The sequence below is a fragment of the Lutra lutra genome, chromosome 8 (assembly GCF_902655055.1).
Source record: "Lutra lutra chromosome 8, mLutLut1.2, whole genome shotgun sequence".
In the NCBI taxonomy this organism is placed as follows: domain Eukaryota; kingdom Metazoa; phylum Chordata; class Mammalia; order Carnivora; family Mustelidae; genus Lutra; species Lutra lutra.
In genome coordinates, this window is record NC_062285.1 from 125,686,227 (window position 1) to 125,708,854 (window position 22,628).

At 37.9% G+C, this 22,628-nt stretch overlaps 1 long non-coding RNA gene across 2 annotated transcripts; it reads left to right on the forward strand.

The window, feature by feature from the left end:
- Window positions 1-9,838: 9,838 nt before the first annotated feature.
- Window positions 9,839-16,283, forward strand: LOC125106743 (uncharacterized). Of its 2 annotated transcripts, none has more exons than XR_007129418.1 (3): window positions 9,839-9,873; window positions 14,763-14,831; window positions 16,210-16,283. It is a non-coding gene; the product is annotated as an uncharacterized LOC125106743 (long non-coding RNA). The 2 variants fall into 2 exon arrangements; XR_007129419.1 differs by lacking the exon at window positions 16,210-16,283 and adding an exon at window positions 15,451-15,648.
- Window positions 16,284-22,628: the final 6,345 nt, after the last annotated feature.

Genomic DNA, 22,628 nt, shown 5'->3' on the forward strand with positions numbered 1-22,628 from the left:
AGAGTGCCCAAATTTTCCTAATCTAAACAAACAAATGCCACTTGGGCATTTGGGCAATGTCACTTACTTGGGCAATGTCACACTCCAACTATTGGCCTATCTTTCTTTGTCCTATCTTAATTTCCACAGTTGCTACTTCTACATTCTCATCTGTCTTTCATTTCTCAACCTTCCCAAACTTGAGTTTTTCTGACTTTCTGTTCCTAGAGATATTATCTCTAGGATATGGTGGCCTCCCCACACTAGCTAACTGAGATCACTAGCCCAGTCACTAGACAATTTCTGTCTTTGTTTTATTGGATGGATCACTCTACTTCCTTTGGCGCCACTTTAATGATCAACTGAGATCTCTAATATTTTTTGCTCCTCGCTTCTCCGATCTCCTTTCCCAAATTTGTCACCATTTTCACCATCTCCATTGTGAATTATTCCTTTTACCTTCTCTTAGATATTGGTGCTTTTCCTTTCTTTTTTTCCTGTTCTTTTCTCAATTTATGTTATCTTGAGGCAATTAAATTTACTTTTAGAATTTATGTATTTTTGTCTCATAAAACTATATGAGCACCAGACTTATATATTCAACTGTCTGCTCACTGGTTAGTTTTATATCAGGCATGGTAGGCTTCATGCTGGAGGCTGTGAACTTTTCAAGGGCCTAGTAAAACCTGTGAGACTTAAATAAATAAACGATAAACTTCAAAAATATTAAAACAACCCTGCAAAAGCTTAATTAATGTGTTATTTAAAACATAACATTTTGTTAATTTCATTACAAAAGTAAATTTATTATTTAAAATATTCAATTTGTAAACAATTGAAAAAATCAAAATAATAAAAAATTAAATGTATTGCAAATTTTTTCAAAAATCAAAATTACAAAAACCCTCTCAATTTTTTTTATTGCAAAAGCTAAATTTAATGTGGAATGTGGGTACATTTTAATATGTTTGCTATGATGTGGGATGGGGCTTCCAGAAATAAGAGTGCCTAGGACTTTGAAGGTCTTACAAACAGCACCACTTCCTGTATTATCTCCATCTGGATATTCCACAGGCATCTAGAAACTTGGCATATCCAAAGCCAAATTCATCTTCTTCCCTCTCTGGTATTCCCTGTTTTGGTTGGCATCACCCAGTGATCCAAGCTGGAATTCATCCTTGGCTTTTTGATCTTATCCAAGATTCTTCATATTCTCCCATTCAATCAATTACTACATCTGATTAGTTTTATCTCCATATGATGTAGTAAATCTATTCATTCCTTCGTTTTCTTTCTTGCTGCTATAGTTTAAGCCCTGGCCAACCCTCACTTTGACTTTTGTGATAATCTTGTAAGTGGTCTCCCTGTAGCTGCTCTGTCTGCTCTTTCCTTACAGTTGACTTAAAGTTCACATTAGACCTTGTCACTCCTATTTAAAAAACTTCAGGAGCTAGGTAGTGATTACAAAAGAAAGCTTGAGATCCTGAGCATGACCACACAAGGCTTTGGTGACCTGCTTGTATCTGCTTCTTTAGTCTCATCTGTCACTTCTCCCTCTCTGGCACTTGCCAGTTAATCAATTGCTTTCTAGGCAATATGAGGGCTCTCCTGGCCTCAAAATGACCTCCCTGCTTGGAATGCAATTTTTCACTTTTCTCACTTAACTTTAGTTTATTCTTGAATATTCCCCTAAGTTATTACCTGTTAAAGAAAGCCTTCCAAGAATGTCTCAGATCTGAATAGAATTCCCTCCCCTGTAGCATCCATACCTACCTCTATCACAGACTTATCACACTCCGTGCAACAATTTATTCACATGTCCTTCTCTACTCTCTCAATGATAGGTCACAGAATGGCAGAGGTGCTCTCATTCTTATCTTCAAATTCTCATTTGCTACTTCAAGATAGAAATCAATTTCTTTTTAAAAATTTGTTTTATTGGAGAGAGAGAGAGATAGAGGAACAGGGAGAGAATCTCAAGCAGCCTCTGTGCTGAGCATTGAGCCCAACATGAGGCCTGATTCCACAACCCTGAGATCATGACCTAAACTGAAACCTAGAATCAGATGCTTAAACCAACTGAGTCACCCAGACACCCTAGGAATCAAATTCTTAATCAGCCTTATGTCAGGGAAACCTTTTCTCAAATGTTAATCACCTAGAAACTCAAGTCTTGATTGGAGTACTCAGGCAGAACTCAGACATACCCAGTCCAGAAATCTATCTAAAACAGTCCCTATAAAGTAATTTTTTAAGTCAGGTTGAATTGAGTGTGAATGAACATGTTATTTGAAGTAGAGACCACATCTAGTTTACCTAAAAACTAACACAAACTTAATTTTATGTGACCGTGGAGACTATCAGTTTTTTAATTGCTCCTCACTAAGAATTTGCTTAAGCTCTTTAGGTGTGGCGGAGGAATTGTCTCTATCCTGGGCCGGTCCAGATGTGTTTTTCCTTTAATTTCCCACTTTCTGCTGATCCTGTTCTGGGACCTTATGTTCTTATGGTCTTTAACGTTCACATCCAAGATTCATTCCCATTAATGCCATGGTCTCTGCTGGAAAGAGAAGCTTCATTTTCTTCATCTGCACTTGTTCAATGTCCATGCCCACATTTGAAATAACATCTATACTCTCTACATGTAAGGAGGTTGTTTTTCTCCAGCACTCTGCCAAATGTTCTCTGACTGCTCTTGAAACTCTAGGTACTTTTCTTCTACTTTCCCTACACAACCATAGCAAAAAGTTAATAAGACAATAAAGGGAATCAGGAGGCATATTTGTTTTCTGATGGCCTCATAAATAGGGTTGTTGGATTTAAAAAATAAACAAACCCAGGATGCCCAGTTACATTGAAGTTTTAGAAAAACCATAATTGTTTTAAGTATGTCTCATGAAATATCTAAGATATACTTACACAAAGAAAAAATCCATTATCTGGATTTGGTTCAAATGTTCAAATGTTATTTTATATTTTATTTGGCAACCTACTCTTAAGTTGTATTCTTGGACTCAGACTCACTTCATGTGCATATTAAACAAGTAGGATTATTTTTAATTTGCACAAGGAAATATTTTCATTCCCACTTTTCTTAAAGCAAAGATTCCCTCTTGTCTGCCTTTAGTTTCTCTACATGGAACAGGAATCCATAAAAATAGTTATTTTCTTCTTAATTCTACAGTTAAAAAAATGGCATCACTAATTATGATGATACCTGTCATCTGGCACCACAACTTGATTTTAGGGAATTAGGGGTATTGGGTTCTGTGGGAAATCAGAGGGCATGTATTCCATCTAAAGGAGGTGCCACAACTCAGTCTCAGTGTTGTTACTTGGCAATATAGATCCAGTATTTTGAGAGTCTGGTTTTTGTTTTCCTCCAAAAGAAATGTCAGGTATCTTGATTTAATGTGAAAACCCCAAAATTGTAATCGTTGATAACCAATTCAACTGTTAATGGAAACAAATCAGCACAAGGTAAAATGAACAGTCATGACCACTGCATTTGAGTGTCTCCTCTTTTCAAGTAGTCAGCTTGCTGCTGCTGGAGTCTTGCACTTTGTCCCAGTGTCTCAGGGCAGAAAGAAAAAGGTTAATCTCTGAGTGAAACAATTTTGGAAGAGTTTCTGATGAAAATGTTCCCTCAGTGGGACAGAAACACAGGTGTCAAGGTAGCAAGATGATTTTTCTACACATCTTTCTTTCTGAATTTTTCTTTCACTGTCCCCCAGTTAAGCAGGCAGTGGAATCTTGCTTCCCTTTCTCAGGGAGTTTTATGGCAGGGAACAAAGGATGTAAACAATTACCTTTTCTGACTTTTGTTTACAAAATTCCATGCCTTTGAGGAAATTTTCTAAGGCCTTAGTCTAGAGAGTTTGAGGATAGAAAGAATGGCCCTGAGGGAATCATAGAGTGAGATTCTCCCAGCCAAAAAAAAAAAAAAAAAAAAAAAAAAAAAAAAATTTCTCAGACAGTAGAAATGGCAGAGGTTTGTGGTTTCTGTGAGCAGTGGGCAACATCCTTCTCCTCACCATCCCTCCCTGGCAGTGCTTCAAGAAGGTGGCTGGATCCCTAAGGAACAGTGGCAGAGGAGGCAAGAGTAAACACTAAGCTCCCCAGAAGCATGTCACAAACCCACAACCTGAGGGAACCACCTGAACAGAAAAAGCACAAATCACAGAGTGAATTGGTCTCTATAGTGATTGGTGAATAAAGGGGCTTCCCTGTTATAGGGTGCTACTTAAAATACCAAAGCTTATCTAGTGCCAGCTGTGAGAGGACACCCCAAAACCATGGTTGAATATCCTAACTGCACAGTGTAATGAAAACTTAGAACTGAAATTAGTTAATTTCTAAAACATAAGGAAATAGGCACAAAAGAGTAGGAATGAATATTCACCTGAGTGTATGGATAGAAGTTCCTATCTACAACCCCTTGATACTTCCCAAGCAAATGTCTAATTTACAAATAACCTTATTTGTACCTACTTTGGTGGCAACAGCTCAGAGATTTACTAGTTAGACATTTCTCCTCATTCAAAATATAGGACACACTTAGTCAAGGTTGGGCTTTTTCACAGACTAAAATATAAAAACATAGAAACTCTTGGATTACTTAGCATAAGAAATGCCTGTGCTTTTGCCAGAAAATACTAAGTACTCACCATTAGATAACTCACATAGATTACTACTTGCTAAATTCCTGACCTCCTGTTGCATGTCCCCCAAAGCCATGGAGAGCATTAGCTGTATTTGGTATGTGTCTGTAGTTTAGCACTTAAAATTAATCTTCATACCAAAGGAATTTATGATATAATAATGATAATGATTATGATAACTATAACATAATAATAATAAAATTAAGGTATAATAATATAATAATGTTAGATAATTTGTCATTATTAAGTAAATAATTACTATTCAATCGTATTTTACAAATGAGGAAAATAAAGCACAAGAGGTAAAATAACTCATTCAAGATTATACAGCTAGAAAGTTCTAGAGCTAAGACTGAAATATGAATGTTCTGATTAGCTCCAGAGTGTGAAGCCATGCCCCATCTGCTGTCTGGACTCTCCATAGGTTGCTCTTGCCTCCTGAATGCTCCGGACTTGACCAGGTTAGTCTCCCCATTCTATGCTCTCAGGACCCATATGTGTTTCTTTCATGATGTTTATCACAGTTCATAAGGATTTTATTATTTTCTGTCTCCCATCTAGATTATGGGCATACAAAGGTAGGGAAAATGGGAAGGTTTGATCCACTGAGGCCGAGACAATAAGCTATCTTTGCAAACACTTCCTCCTCTCATCCACAGTGATAGAATTATAGCCAGGATCATGACTTCCAGACACCTACATCTCCCAGCTTCCCTTGTAGTTGTGTGTGGCCACATGTTTAAGTTTCTACAAATAGAATGTGGGCATTTTATTTTCCCTTTCCGTTCTTGCCAGCTGGAATCAATTGTGACCCTGTGTCCACTGTATGGAGGATGCAAAGCAAATCCTCAGAGAATGGTAGAGAGGAGGGAAGAAACCTGAATCTCCAAATGACCAAGTGGAATCAAACTACCCACTAACCTGTACCTTACCTCAAATTGTCATACTAGAAAGAAATTCACTTCAATCTTCTTCAAACCACTGAATTATTTTGGTTCTCTTTGTGATGGTAGCCTAACCTCACTTTAACCCCCCACTGCATTTCTAGAACCTAGCAAAGCGTCTGGCACAGGGCAGAGGCTCAACATATTTTGGTTGGGTAACCCACTGCATTTGTTGAGTAACCAACATGGATAATGTGCCCAAAACTCCTTGAAAGTTGGGACTGTGTCCTCCACTTGTTTTCTTCCACATCAGACACAACATTGAACCTACAATAGGTGATCAAAGAATGAATGGAGAAATGATGGACAGAGAAATATTGGGTGTGTATATGTTGATATCTGTATGTCTTTTCAGATCTTGTCAGCAATAGAAATACTTTTCAAGTAGTTATAATTTATTCTTATTTTAAAAGGAATTCAACATGAAGCTTATGTATGAAGTATGTTCATGTACCTTAATTATCAAAGCAAAATAATTGGGAAAAGTTAAGGCACTATATCATATATGATGGACTTAAAGTTAGGGGACCTGGATTTTAGCTCTATTTCTAAGTCTGTGATCTTGGACAAATCACCTAGTTATCCAGGCATCAGTTTGCATCTTTGCATACTCATGAAATGAATAAAAAAGTTTCTTCTTGAAGGTTCCTTCTAGTTCTAAAAGTCTATTATTCTATATACTACATATATTTTTTAAAATTTCTGGCAATATCTTGCTTTAGATTCCTTAGATTCCAACTCTTTTAAAGACTATTCTGTGATTTATACAAATGATTATTTTCATTTTTTCATTATCACATAATGAAAAATAGTTACTCTGAACCAGGCACTGTACTAAGCGTGTTAAGAGCACTTAGCCCTCACAGTAACTCTGTTAAATAGTTAAGGTGAGAAAGTTAAGGCTCATAAAGGTTAAATGTTTTCTTAATGTCCCATAGCTAGTAAATGCTAGGTGTAGATATCAAGTCCAAGTCAAATTGTTTATCAGTTAATTCATCAATATATTCATTTAGCAACTATGTATTGAACATCTACTATGCGTTAATACAAGTCACTTTTGAGATGGTAGAATCACAGCAGTGAATAAGACAGACATGGGTCTACACTCATGAAGCTTAAATCCTATCTTCCTAGCTGGAGGTGGGGCAAACAGTAAATAGGTAAGACACAAATAATGAAATTTCAGATAGTAGTAAGTTTTATGAAGAAAATAAGATAAAGTAATATTATAGGGTCATAAGTAGAGATGAGTTTTTAAAGGAAAATCTAGAGGTCTATTTTAGGAACATCAATTTCGAGATGCATCTTTGACATCAAGAGAACATACTTCGATTGCTACTTCTGGTCATAATAATTGCTATAATTTATTGAGTGTCTGCCATGTTCTTGGAACTAGTATATATTTTAAACGTGTCAACTCATTTAATCTTTAAAAGAATCCTAATCCTGTGAGGTATTATTCCTATTTCATAGATGAGGAAATAGGTTCTTAAATTCCCGAAGTTCTGAAGCAAATAAATGCCAAGTAAGGATTCTAAGTCAGGTACTCTGACTGTATGGGGCCCATGCTTACTTCTCTTCTAATCTCTGTCTGACAAGGGGACTGTTAGAGGAGTAAGAAGTCCAGAGACAAAGTCAGGATAGGCAGGGTTGTGAGTGTACATATGGCATTAAGACCACTGGACAGGACACAATGATAGAGAGACAGAAAGACAAAGAAAACAAGCTGGAGTCCTAAGACACACCAGGATTTCAAGGTCAGGTGGACAGCCTGGGAGATAGCAGGGAGAATGTGGAACTAAGAGAAAGTGGAGTTAACAGTAGCCAAGAGAGGTAATAAATATTTCAAACAAGGAAGGTGGTCCTTATGTGTAGGAAACATAAGGACCTTTGTTGCTGAAAAGCCAAGTAAGATAAGGGTAGGAAGTTGACAACATGGAGGACAATGTTGAACTTGATATGAATGGCCTGGGTGTGAGAAGACAGCTGTCTAATTGTGGTTCTGGGAAGAATGTGAAGTGAGGAAGTGGTATACATGCATAAATATATGTAAATAACTCTTTAAAGAGTCTCCTTGTGAAGGAGATCATGAAATGACTTGGTAAAAAGAGGAGGATGGGTGGTCAAGGGAGGGAAACACATGCATGTATACATGCCTACATGCTCACATACATATTTTTTTAAAAGATTTTTTATTTATTTGTTTGAGAGAGAGAGAGAGAGTGCATGCATGAGTTGGGGGGAAGGCAAAGGGAGAGTGAGAAACAGACTTCTCACTGAGCGGGGAACGCAATGCAGGGTTCGATTCCAGGACCCTGAGATCATGACCTGAGCTGAAGGCAGACACTTAGACTACTGAGCCACCCTGATACCCTTACATGCTCACATACCTATTAAAGATGGGTGACACTAGAGCATGTTTTGTTTCTCTGATTCCTATTCCATGCTCTCAACTCCATGCCACACTAGCCCCATAATTACATTAAATGAGAAGTGACTAAATAGGCTTACTAGTGGACTGAAATGGACTCCACATGTAATTGATTAAAAAAAAAACAAAGCTATAAAGCTATGTCAATGATGTAAAGGCAGTCCTTTGTGCTGGAATCACATTGTCAATTTCTTCATCTCTACATCTTATTTATGCATCACATAGGCAAATAAGTGTTCAGGGAGTGGCAGATGCCTACAGTGCATCTTCATAAGTTAACCCTAGGATAGGTTTTTGAATCAGAATTTCAGCTTCAGCCTTTCCTTAGCTGTGTGACATCTGTGCTTGGGTAGTTTTGAAAGCCAAGAAGTTGCCTCATCATTTGGGAATTGGATTCTGTATGTGTATAGTCAAACCTTAGTCAAAATAGAAATAAAGCCTGTGTTTATGTACACATTGACATTAGACTATTTTTTCAGTTGTTTATCCAGAAAACATTTATTGAGTGTCCACTCTCTGATGAGCACAGTGCTAGACACTGATAATATCAAACAGAGAAGACACAGCCTCTTCTCCCAAAGGACCTCTCAAAAGTGGAGATAGGAAGAAACTTTTTAGAACTAGATGTCATAGAGAAAACCAAATGCAGTGTTTGTGACATCACAAAGTTTGATGGTACCATTGTTAGTGGAAGCAATTTGTGTGTGTGAGATGTATGTGTGTGCGTGGTCTAAATGTACCTAGTGGGAAGGTTTGATCTGGGCCCTGAGAGTGAGCATGATATACCTCACACAGGGCACAGTGTAAACAAAGGCCCTGGGCACATCAGTTGGGTTCATAATATGAGCTGCTAAGTATGTCTATAACACTGGAAAGGCAAATGGGTGATGAGGAGGTCTGAGTGGTGGAGAATGGTTGTAGGTAAAGCAGCAGAATGTAAGGCTAGAAGCATATGTGGGCCCAAATTGTTCATTCATTCATTCACTCATTCACTCATCTTTCCATTCACTTAATAATGACTTTTGAAGGACTATTCAATACTAGGGACCTGAGGTTGTTGTTAAAGATGCAGTGGTGAGCAAAAATGGACATAGTCCCTGCACACATAGAGTTTTTAGTCCAGTGCATGAAGAACATTGATTGCTGTGCTAAGTTATTAATTCCAATGTTTAAGAACTGTAAATAAGATCTTTTCAGTATTGATGATCATATCTGTGTTATGAAAACTCACCTCTGGAGGTCATGCAGAGAACAGACTTGAGAAAGGAGAAAGTAGAAAGAGAGACATTATTTGTGAGGCTGGTGCAGTGGTCTCAGAGAGAGATGCTGAGGAGAGAAATTAGGGCAACATAATTGAGGATGCTGGAACTCAGCCATTTGTGTCCATTTTATTTATTCATTTAGGAAACATTTTTTGAGAGGCAGGATAGTGAAGCTGTTAACATGGACTTTGGATCTGCATCTGGGCTCTGCTGTTGATTATCCGGGCAAACTTGGAAAGTTGTTTCATCTCTGTGCTCAGGTCTTTTAATCTCAAAAACTGACATGACAATAACAGTCCCTACTTCTGCTGGCTTGAATATTGTCCCTCCAAATTCATATCTACCTGAAACTTCATGTAATATTATTTGGAAAAAGGTCTTTGCAGATATAATTGGTTATATTAAGATGAGCTCATAGTGAAGTTCAGTGAGTCTTAATCCAATAACTGGTATTCTTATAAGAAAACAAACACACAGGAACACCATGTCACAATGGGGGCAAGACCAGAGTGATGCTGCTCTAAGCCACAGATGCCAAGCATAGCCTGCTACTACCAGAAGCTGGAAGAGGCAAGGAGGGATTCTCCCCTGCAGATGTAAGATGGAGTATGGCTCTGCCAATTCCTCAATTTTGGACTTCCAGTCTTTAGTCCAGCCTGTGGACTTGAGAACTGTGAGAGAATACATTTCTGTTGCTTTAAGCCACCTGGTCTGTGGTAATTTTGTATAGCAATGACAGGGAGCTAATGCATAGTTTGTGCTGAAGTTTAAATTTGTTAATACATGTAAAGCGCTTAGAACAGTCACCGTAGTATGTGTTCAATGTAGTATATAGTATGTGTTCACTAAAATATAGGCCATTATTATTATGTGCCTGACACTATTTCGTTGCAGTCTCCTGGCTAGTCTCATTTGGTTGGGAAAATATCCCATTGAACCTGTTGTTGGTAGTTATGTGTGATTAGGTGCTTTGGTGGGTGAAAGCGATGTTTGACAGTACCCTTATAGAGAAAACCTTTCTGGAGAGATGGCCCATTTCACTGGGTATCACATTCTTTTAAAAGTAGAATCCAAATGGCAAGTTTTCATTCTTTTTGATGACTTAGTAATATTCCATTGTATATGTATGTGTGTGTGTGTGTGTGTGTATACATGTGTGTGTGTGTGTGTGTGTGTGTGTGTATACCACACAAAACTAGAGGGCATTATGCTAAGTGAAATAAATCAGTCAAAAAAAGACAAATACCATATGATTTTACTCATATGTGGAATTTAAGAAACAAAACGGATGAACTAAGGGAGTGAAGGAAAAATAAGATAAAAACAGAGAGGGAGGCCGACCATAAGAGACTTTTAATGATAGAGAACAAACTGAAGCTTGCTAGAGAGGAGGTTGATGGGGGGAATGGGCTACCTGGGTAATGGGCATTAAGAAAGGCACTTGATGGAATGAGCACCGGAAGTTATATGCAACTGATGAAATCACTAAATACTACCTTTGAAACGAATAATACACTATATGTTAACTAAATTGAATTTAAATAAAAAAATTTAAATGAAAGAATCAACACCCTTTGTCATCCATTCAGTACATGTGTGTCCCTTCTTGGGCACAAAAGCTCCTATTCTCTCCTGCCATCACCTAAAGAGCAACTGAATTAGTGTGCGGTACTGCTACAACAAAATAGCACAGACTGGGTGGCTTAAACAACAAAAATATGTTTTCTTAAGGTTCTAGAGGCTCGAAGTGCAAGATCAAGGTGTTGGCACATTTGATTTCTCCTGAGGCCTCTCTCCATGGCTTGAAGATGGCAGTCCTCTCACTGTGTCCTCACACGATGTTTTGTGCATGTGAATCCTTGGTGTCTCTTTTTGTGTGTCCAAATTTCCTCTTATAAGGATACCAGTTAGATTGAATTAGGGACTACCCTAAAATGATCTCATTTTTACTTAATCACTCCTGTAAATTTCCTATCTTTAAATACACAACTTGAGGTATTGGGAGTTAGGACTTCAGTGTACAAATTTTAACACACAATTCAGTTTCTTTTTTTTTTTTAAAAGATTTTATTTATTTATCTGACAGAGAGAGATCACAAGTAGACGGAGAGGAAGGCAGAGAGAGAGAGAGAGAGGGAAGCAGGCTTCTTGCCGAGCAGAGAGCCCGATGTGGGACTCGATCCCAGGACCCTGAGATCATGACCTGAGCCGAAGGCAGCGGCTTAACCCACTGAGCCACCCAGGCGCCCCCACAATTCAGTTTCTAACAGTAGCCTAAGACACATCAAGTTCTAAGGTACAGTCATAGGCTAGAAGCCGGTTGCTCATCTTATGAAGCTCTTATGACCCAGGAAGACCTGGTCAAAGATTTCAAGTCTTTTGTCTGGATTGGCAGGAAGTGGAGTGTGAGATAGGAAGAGGGCCTGGTGTGGTTTCTGGTGGAGCTGTGGGGGGCATCAGGGCACTATATGAGAGATAGGACCCTTGTGATTGCCCATTTCCATGAGTGCATGCCTTCTAGACTGTTATTTTCTGGAGGGAAGGGACCATTTCTATCTTGTTCATCTTTGAATTCCCTGATGCCACATAGTTGGCATATTTGTGGAATGAATGATTCACTTTTGCAGCCTTTTCCCTAAGTGAAAATTACTTTCCATGTAATGAAAGCAAATTCTTTCTGCATCTAGAAACCTTCAACATCCTCCAGTCTTGATCTTAAAGAGGTCTTGTCTTATTTTTTTCTCTTTGGAAATGTTTGATACTCACAGATGTAGGCACTGTTTATGGAAGGTTTACCGCACTCTAGACACCAGGCTAAAGGCTTCACAAATATTTCAGTTAATCCTCGTGGCAATCCTGTAAGGTGGTTGTTACTTCATTCATTTAATAGGTAAAATATCCACCACTCAGAGAGGTGACCTTCCTGTTCCACGTCACATAGCTAGCAAGTGACAGCTAGATGGGTTTAGAACCCAGGTCTCTCTGGCTCTAAAACTGGGGCCCTTAACCATCAGGTTTTCTGCCGCACAACCAGCATTCCTGCTTCAGATTTGTCAATGCTTGTAGTTTTTCAGAATGGATTCCCAGGGATAGCCAGGCCTCCTGACTATTTAGGTCAAGTGATTTGATTTAATTCATAAATGTATTAAGATATATACATTCTTAAGTAAATAAATAATAGTACATAAATAATAGTAACACTTGTTTCATTAAAAACCTTTGCTTAGAACTCATGATTCTAGCGAAGAAAACTCCAAGTAGCACCAAAGTTCATTTTCCCTTTCTTTCAGCATTTCGTCTGTGTGTGTGGCACGGTAGGGGAGGGGGTGATGGGTGCACATGGTATTTAGGTCCACACACAAATGAAAATTCACAAAAGGAGACTGGTTTGTATTTCCTTTATCAACCAGACTTGAACTACAAGGTTTTCCCCTTTTGCCCCCTTTTTTCTTTGGTTTGCTTTTTTTCTTCTTCTTTTTCAACCAGTTTGACTTATTGTCTTAATATTGTGTAGACATAGCCCTGGTGATACCCTAGGATGAGTTTGATATTCTTCAAGATCTAAACACAATGGGGGTGACTTAAGGACAGAGTTTCAGTTTTGCTTCTGATTCTTCTTGGTTTTGTGGGTTTTACTTAATGTTATTTGAAAGTTTTTTTTTTGTGTGTGGTTGAATATATACTATAACTTGTTCTTTTGTGACAACAAGATTTATACTGGCGGTGTCTCTCATACCACTGGAAACTGGAAAGAAATCTACAATATGAACCTCGGAGAGTTTTAAAAAGACAGCAGCCATTATTTGGTAGTGATGGGTTCAAGCTGCCCTTGAGCCTAGTTACAGGCTTGTGCTCCATCCTGGCTCACCAGTGAGGTCAGTGTGCAAATGTTCTGTCAGATATTTAATACATCACATATGCATTTAGACTACTTCCCTGCCTTCTTCTTAATTAAGGTTTCTTCAGTGAGTAAGACTTCAGGAGAAAGGAAATGATCTGATGGAACTGTATTAAGTACCAATTTACTTCCCAAGTTTCTGAGCTTTTTTCACTTAAATTAACTTGGCCTGAAAGACGAAGGGATTTGAACAGACTATAGAAGCTAGTGTTCCATTTTGCATATCATTTTGGCTCCAGGGAGCTGCTCCTGGTAAAAATGAGCCTGTGAGATGTAGTTGTTTTATGGAAGGGCTAACAATACTAGTCTTTTATAAATTATAAATCCTCTTAACCTCAAACAATTTGGAGCCACCAACTGTAATCTATAAGGTTTCAACTGACAGGGATTTCATTTCTTCTCAGTGCCTTTCAGGCCATTAGGCAAATATTTATATGAAGTTCTCAGCTATTAGGGGATTTGAAATCATTTTGTGTGGGATAGAAATTTCTGGTCTATACCTCCTCGGTTGAATTTTTTGATATGAGTTTTATGTTTTCCCTTTTGTATTTTCTGCAGTTTTGACAGCCATTTGATTTAATTTCTTTTAGATATAATTTGTAATAGAAAAAAACTTTTTGGGGGGATGAGGAGAATGGTGAGGTAGACAAATTATCATTGCATAATTCTTTCTTTTGGTGGTTTTCTCTGCACTATGTGTTTCTGTTTTTGAAAATAAATAGTAATCAATGATAATTATTACTTGACACTGTAGCGATTAAGGTCCTTTAGCATAAGCAATAGCAAACAACTCTAGAAAACTTGAGCAGAAAAGGAGTTTATTGGGTACTTACAAAATTAAAGAGAGGGCTAGAGGATTGATCTCTGATAAGCAGAGAAATCAGAGCAATTGTGCAGTCAAGGGCAGGAACTATTGAACAAACCCATCAGGATGTGACTAAGGAGTAAGACAACCAGTGAGCACCAGCTGTTTATTCCCTTCCTCCCTTCCGTGTTTTCACCCTGAGCAGACTCACTGCAGTCCTGGGAGACAAGGTCTGATTAGCATAGCTCCATCTTCATCCTTGTCTGGAGAGAGATGGGGCCTGTTTTTTGGTATCCCCAAACCTCTAACAATGCAGATAATGGAATCTCTCTGGAAGGAAATAGGGCACTGTTAGGAAAGAAAACAGTGCTGAGCAGCCAAAAACAACATCTACTTATTGCTTAACATCACACCGAGAAATAAGAAAAAAAAAAAAAAATTCATTCTCTTCTCAAACCAAGAAATTCAATAAGTCTCTTGGCAAATTAATTTCACCTCAGTAAGAAGAATCTGATCATCTTAGATTCAATTCAATGAAACAATTGTGAAATCCCTTTGGCTTTAAAATGCAGAGAATCCCAGGAACAATACCCTTGATTCAATTCCACACTGTAAGCTGGGCAGTTTAGAAGAATGGCCTGGGTTTTTCTCCAAGCCCTAATGAAAGTTAATGACCAAGAACTGGGCTACGTGCTTTTTTATGGTTGCTTATTATGAGCTATTTAACTTTTACAGCTTTATTAAATGTTTTATGGAAAGGTTTATTTCATGTTTTATTACAGCTTTGTAGGATGGCCATGTTTGGTTAAGAAGTATGACAGATGAGCACAGATGTTTTGCAAATATTGCTGGTAAGCATTTTCTGGGTAAAATCATTGTTCATTTTGACATTTTGTGGGGGCTGGGTGGGAGTGTTCTCTTTAATGAAGCCCAGTAGAGCTGGGTGAGATGACAGGAGGGGAGTAGAAAGTGGAAGGAGCATTCCCCACATTTTGATTTTTTAGATTCAAAAAATTAATTAAAATAAAATATGTTATAGAAGTCCATTTTGGCTGAAACTGAACATTTGTGGTAAGAACCCCTCCCCCCACTCAAAATACATCTAGATGGTATTAAACATGCTTTATAAAACTAAAAATAATATTTTACAGTGTGTTTATTTCACTGTTACAATAAATTCAGGAGGTGGGTAAAAATAATAATAATTACCATTACCAGGTGTTCTAAGCCTTTTTCTAAGCACTTGACATTCAATATCTCATTTAGTCCTTATAATAAGATACTAGATGAGTACTAATATTGACCCCATTTTATAGATGGGGAAACTCTTCTATAACTTTCCCAAGCATTTTACTCCAAATTTAATTTATATCTCACTCTGTCACAGAGACTTAAAGCCCTGATAGTTTGATGTGTGCTATTCAAGTTATCAATCAATCTTTGAGACATATTTTTCTTATTTTTCTGCAGACAACAAAAAATATAAAACTACTGAGGATACACATTCTAAGGCTATAGTCACACTGGATGACATCTCCAAATTCTTGGTTGCCCTTTGATACCTTTGCTGGGAAGTATGGGCCATAAGTTGAAATTCTCCCTGCAAAGCAAGAATCTAGCTATTTGGAGGGTGCCTGGGTGGCTCAGTGGGTTAAGCCTCTGCCTTCAGCTCAGGTCATGATCTAGGGTCCTGGGATCAAGGCCCACATGGGGCTCTCTGCTCAGTGGGGAGCCTGCTTCCCCCTCTCTTTCTGCCTGCCTCTCTGTCTACTTGTGACTTCTCTCTCTGTCAAATAAATAAATAAAATCTTATAAAAAAAGAATATAGCTATTTGGAAATCAAAGTCTCATCCAAAGAATTCCTAAATACTTGCCTAATTTTTATCAAAAACCCAAATTTTGTTTTTCCCCTCCCAATTTTGTTGATGTTGCAATGAATTCAGCTGAAGTGTTATTTCTTTGTAAAAGCATCTCACATCTACTCCTTAGACAACTTGGCTTTGTGTAACATCTCATGTGTTTAGAGTATAACACAACATTTAACCTATCATTAATTGAAAGCCTACTTTGTCTCATAGAATGTTATGGGTACTTTACATACGTTGGAACACTTAATTGTCACCACAACACTAAGTAGTGATTATTATCATTTTTTTACACACGAGAAAACTGATATTCAGAGAACTTATGAAGCAGATCTGGGTTTCAAACTTAGGTCTCTGCCTCTAGGACTCAATTGCTTTTCCTGTACTCCATGTAGACTTTCTGACAGTGAAAGAAGGACATGCTTCAGGATGTCCAAGGTAAGTAAGCTCATTGGGGAAGTTTTCTAAAGTGTTGTGACATTGCAGTCAGGGAGATATTTGCAGATAGGTGCCCTAGATTGGGACTATAAAATAAAAAGTCTTTTGTTTTATTAATAGGGAAATCTCCCATTTTACATTCTGATTGTACTACATTCTTCTCCCTACTTTGCAAATCCTCTCTCTTCTTTTGCTCAAGCAACAGTCTCAGTCCCAAGGGTGAAGTCCAAAGAATTTACCAGGCACATTTAGAGCCTGAAAGTTGATTTGACTCTTGAAACTTGGCATTTGTGTGTGAGTGCATGTGTATAAGTGTGTTTAGTTACATGGATGTGGGGTAGGGCATGAGCACTAGGAGACATTATCCAAAGGGACATGTGTATGTCCTATATGTCCATATGTGTCTTTCTTTTTTTTTTTTTAGACTTTATTTATTTGACAGACAGAGATCACAAGTAGGCAGAGACGTAGGCAGAGAGAGAGAGAGGAGGAAGCAGGCTCCCCGCTAAGCAGAGAACCCAATGCGGGGCTCGATTCCAGGACCCTGGGATCATGACCTGAGCTGAAGGCAGAGGCTTTAACCCACTGAGCCACCCAGGTGCCCCCATATGTGTCTTTCTAGGTAGTGTAAAATCAAAAGGTGTGTGTGTGTTTTTGTGTATGTGCATGTTGTATGTGTGTATAAATAAAGTTTGTGTGTATGAGGGATGATTATGCAGCCATGTGTATATTCAATAATGGTTTGTGTGTGTAATCACAGAAATGAACATGTAAATTCGGACAGTACCTGTGCTCAGGTGGCAGGGAAGAAATATCCACATCCAGGGTTTCAAGTTCAATTGAGGAAAATGTATGAATTCATGCAATTCAATATATATATATATATATATATATATATATATATATATATATATACAATGGAGTATTACTGAGCCATCAAAAAGAATGCAGTAACCTCTTCTACATCGGCCACAGCAGCCTCTTTCAAGATATGTCTCCAAAGGCAAAGGAAACAAAAGCAAAATGAACTTTTGGGACTTCATCAAGTTCAAAAGCTTCTGCATAGCAAAGGAAACAGTCAATAAAACAAAGAGGCAACCCACGGAATAGGAGAAGATATTTACAAATGACACTACAGACAAAGGGCTGATATCCAAGATCTAGAAAGAACTCCTCAAACTCAACACACATGAAACAGATAATCATGTCAAAAAATGGGCAGAAGACATGAACAGACACTTCTCCAAAGAAGACATACAAATGGCTAACCACATTGAGATACTACCTTAGACCAGTTAGAATGGCCAAAATCAACAAGATAGTAAACAAGAAGTGTTGGAGAGGATGTGGAAAAAGGGGAACCCTCTTACACTGTTGGTGGGAATGCAAGTTGGTGCAGCCATTTTGTAAAACAGTGTGGAGATTCCTTAAGAAATTAAAAATAGAGCTTCCCTATGATCCTGCAATTTGGGTTAAATATCCAGAATTTAACTGGGTATTTACCCCAAAGATACAGATGTAGTGAAAAGAAGGGCCATCTGTACCCCAATGTTCATAGAAGCAATGACCACAGTCACCAAACTGTGGAAAGAACCAAGATGCCCTTCAACAGATGAATGGATAAAGAAGATATGGTCCATATATACAATTGAGTATTATGCCTCCATCAGAAAAGATGAATACCCAACTTCTGTATCAACATGGACAGGACTGAAGGAGATTATGCTGAGTGAAATAAGTCAAGCAGAGAGAGCCAATTATCATATGGTTTCACTTACTTGTGGAGCATAAGGAATAACACAGAGGACATTGGGAGATGGAGAGAAGAAGTGAGTTGGGGGAAATCGTAGGGGGAGACAAACCATGAGAGACTGAGGACTCTAAGAAACAAACTGAGGGTTTTGGAAAGGGGTTGGAGGATGAGGTGAGCCTGATGGTGGGTATTATGGAGGGCACATATTGCATGGAGCACTGGGTGTGGTGCATAAACAGTGAATTTTGGAACAATTAAGTAAAATAAAATTTTTTTAAAAGTCAAGAAACTAAACTGAAACAAAACAAAACAAAACAAACGAAAAAGAATGAAATCTTGCCATTTGCAATGATGTGGATGGAGTTAGATGGTATTATGCTAAGCAAAATGTCAGTCAGAGAAAGACAAACACCATATGATTTTACTCATATATGGAATTTAAGAAACAAAACAGACGAACACAGGGGAAGGGAAGGAAAAATAAAATGAAAACAGTGAGGGAGGTTAAAATATAAAAACTTTTAACTATAGGAAACAAACTGAGGGTTGCTGGAGGGGAGGTGGGTAGGGGGGTGGGGTAATTGGGTGATGGGCATTAAGGAGGGCACCTGATGGAATGAGCACCAATGTTATATGCAACTGATGAAATCACTAAATTCTACCCCTGAGACTAATAATACATTATATGTTAATTAATTTGAATTTGAATAAAAAAATAAAACAAATCTGCTAATAGATGGCCTATTTAAATTTACCCTAGACTAATGATATAGGAAGGAGAAATGTGTCACATACACATCAAACTACTCTGAATAAAGCATAACTAGGGATATGACATTCATTTTGGTTAGTTCCTGAGGAATCAGTATAAAAGGAACTGAATCATAGGGCATTACTACCACTTTCCCCTAAGCTAATTATTTTTGTCTTTCCTGATTTTTCAGAGTGGGGTAACTCTCTAGTAACTGTGGAGCCTTTCAAATATATCAAGATATTGGTTGACAAGGGTTAGAACAAACAATTAGGAATTTGGCTTGTAACCTACCAACTTTTTAATAACCTGGGAAGGTCACCTAGTCTTACTGTACTTCAGACTTCTTACCACCTAAACAAGCACTACAGTATTTGTCCAATCTAATTTGCAGGGCTATTTTCCATAACCAATGAAATAATACGAACACTTCTGAATAACGCATATATTGTAAAGCAAATAAATTGTTATTGATTAGGTTGTTGTTTTGGAACCAAGTTATTGAATGTACTTGTTGCTTAGGTTTCTCTGCTAAATGAGATGAGCCCCTAAAAGAATAAGAATAAGAATAGAAGAAGAAGGAAGAGGAGAAGGAGGAGGGGCAGGGGAAGGAGGAGGAAGAAATGAACACCTGATGTAAACACAAATGTTGAAGATGTGAATTTGAGCACTATTTGCATCACTTTTTGGGAGAATGGTTTTGGGGTGTTTCATTTTACCTATTAAGCCTCAGAAGTGTCCACATTTGTAAAGTAAATTTATGATACTCTAATTAACTCATTGGGTTACTTTAAGGATTCCATGGGATGTGAAAGCACTTTGTAAACTTACAAATATCATTGACATGAATAGGGTATTAGTGTTTACGTAGTACTCTACTAGCAAAGTTCACTTTCTTTTGACAAAGGGAAGATTCAAGAGCTTTTCCAATAAATAAATATTTTATTTACATCCCTATCTCTGAGTATATAATTAACAGCTGAATGATGTTCATGGACCCAGATGTGTTATTGTGAATTAGGATTAAAAAGGAGCCCTCCTACACTGTTGGTGGGAATGCAAGTTGGTGCAGCCACTCTGAAAAACAGCATGGAGGTTCCTCAAAAAGTTGAAAATAGAGCTACCCTATGACCCAGCAATTGCACTACTGGGTATTTACCTTAAAGATACAAATGTAGTGATCCGAAGGGGCATGTGAACCTGAATGCTTATAGCAGCAATGTCCACAATAGCCAAACTATGGAAAGGACCTAGACGTCCATCAACAGAAGAATGAGTAAAGGGTAAAGAAGATGTGGCATATATATATATATATATATATATATATATATATATATATATAATGCAGGCATCAAAAGAAATGAAATCTTGCCATTTGTGATGATGTGGATGGAACTAGAAGGTATTATGCTTAGGGAAATAAGTCAATTGAAGAAAGACATCTATCATGTGATCTCCCTGATATGAGGAAGTGGAGATGCAACGTGGGGGGTTTGAGGGGGTAGGAAAAGAATAAATGAAACAAGATGGGATCAGGAGGGAGACAAACCATAAGAGACTCTTAATCTCACAAAACAAACTGAGGGTTGCCAGGGGGAGGGGGGGAGGGAGAGGGTGGTGGGGTTCTGGACATTGGGGAAGGTACGTGCTATGGTGAGTGCTGTGAAGTATGTAAACCTGGCAATTCACAGACCTGTACCCCTGGGGCTAATAATACATTGTGTGTTAATTAAAAACAAGCAAACAAACAAACAAACAAAAAAACAAAACCTCTCTAGCTACTCAAAGTTAGTTGATCATGTAACAATGAACAGTTGGCTAGTCAATTGATTAATATTTAACTAATGAGTTTGTGGAACATATATAAAATGGAATATTACTCAGCCATCAGAAAGGATGAATACCTATAATTTATATTGACATGGATGTAACTGGAGGATATTATGCCAAGTGAAATAAGACAAGCAGAGAAAGACAATTATCCTATGGTTTTCTCATATGTGGAACATAAGGAACAGCATGGAGGACCATAGGGGAAGAGAGAGAAAAATGAAGGGGAAACAATAAAAGAGGGAGAAAAACTGAATTTTTTTTCCAATTGAGGATTTCAGAGGAGATGGGAGTGGGGGGATGGGGTGGCTGGGTGATGGGTATTAAGGACGGCATGCATTGTGATGAGCACTGACACAACTGATGAATCACTGAAAACTACATCTGAAATTTATGATATACTATATGTTGGCTAACTGAACATAGAAAAAGACCTTAAAAATTTAGGTAATGATTTCGTGTTGTTTTATCAACTTAGGTATCTTTTTTTTTTTTCAACTTAGGTATCTTTAGTTTTATATCTTCAAGCTTAATATCTAGACACTAATTGATTTGTTCATCAAACATTTATGGAGTTCTTACCTGGTTCTAACTAGAAGTTAGATATCCGAAGAAGAGAAATACTTGGTCCTTGTTTCCAAATAGCTTCAAGTCTAGTTAGGAAACAGACAAGTAAAAACTAAAAACGTGATTCCCAAAAAGGTGCATTAGGTACATAAATGGAGGCATAGATGCAGGTGTTGTGGGGGAAGAGAGGATTTGTCCCAGATATTGGAGGTTATGATGGACCTGAGTCTGGAAGGAGCTATGAAAGTTTACCATACAGAGAGGAGGAAGGGAGGAAAATTTGAGGCAGGGGAAATGATAGAGGTAATACAGACATGGAATTGAGAGAATGAATTGTATATAGTGGAATTGAAAATAGATTGTGAATGACGCATTAGGATGCTTATGAGGGTATATTTGGAGCTTCTCTTCTAAGAGTAGGAGAAGTTGGAGCCAATTTATTAAGGACTTGGAATTCCAAACTGAGAAACTAGAATTCTCTCTGCATTCAAGGACACACTAAAGCACTACAGGCATGCAGGAAGATGGTATAATCAAATTTGCATTTTAGGAAGAGTCAAGATCAATCTTTTATTGAATATCTACTATACATTCTGTGTGAAGCTGTGGCAGACTAAAGATAAACTATCTTGAGGATTCTGATCTTCTGGAACTTAGAGTGCATGAAGGAGATTATGGATTTTTCAGGCCTTGATTAGTTTAGAGGATAAAGGCACCAGGGTGGAAAAAGTTAAGTCCATTAGAGCAATAGCAGAAGATGGCCTGATAGATGAGGGTGTTTGGGCAAGAATTTGTTCACATCAATTTGTGTCCCTTCCACGCCCTACCCCAGGATATTTTGATAGAGGGACTCTTCCAAACCTTTATGAATGGGGACAAGTGCAAGTCACATACACTATTATTAGCAAACCTCAATTACAGTTCTCTCCTACTTTCAGGAGAAGAAAAGAGAAACCTCTGAGAAGTATGAAAGTATACTCTGTAAAAGAGGAATCCTCTAGGCCTATGAAAATTTATGGCAGAAAAAAGGAACACATTTCTTTGTGTGGGATTAGAAGATGAAGATCATTATCTTCAAAAATTATTTTTTAATGGGAAACAGAAAATTGTTTAATAATAAGTTGCAAATATACAGGCTTTTTAAAAGATAAGAGTAGTGGGGCGCCTGGGTGGCTCAGTGGGTTAAGCCGCTGCCTTCGGCTCAGGTCATGATCCCAGGTCCTGGTTCAAGCCCCACATCGGCTTTCTCCTCAGCGGAGAGCCTGCTTCCTCCTCTCTCTCTGCCTGCCTCTCTGCCTACTTGTGATTTCTCTCTGTCAAATAAATAAATAAAAAATCTTTAAAAAAAAAAAAAAAAAAAAAGATAAGAGTAGAGAATAATGAGAAGAGAACATTCTGAAATGAAAATATAGCAAGATGAAATGTGAAGACAATAAGTTGAGCA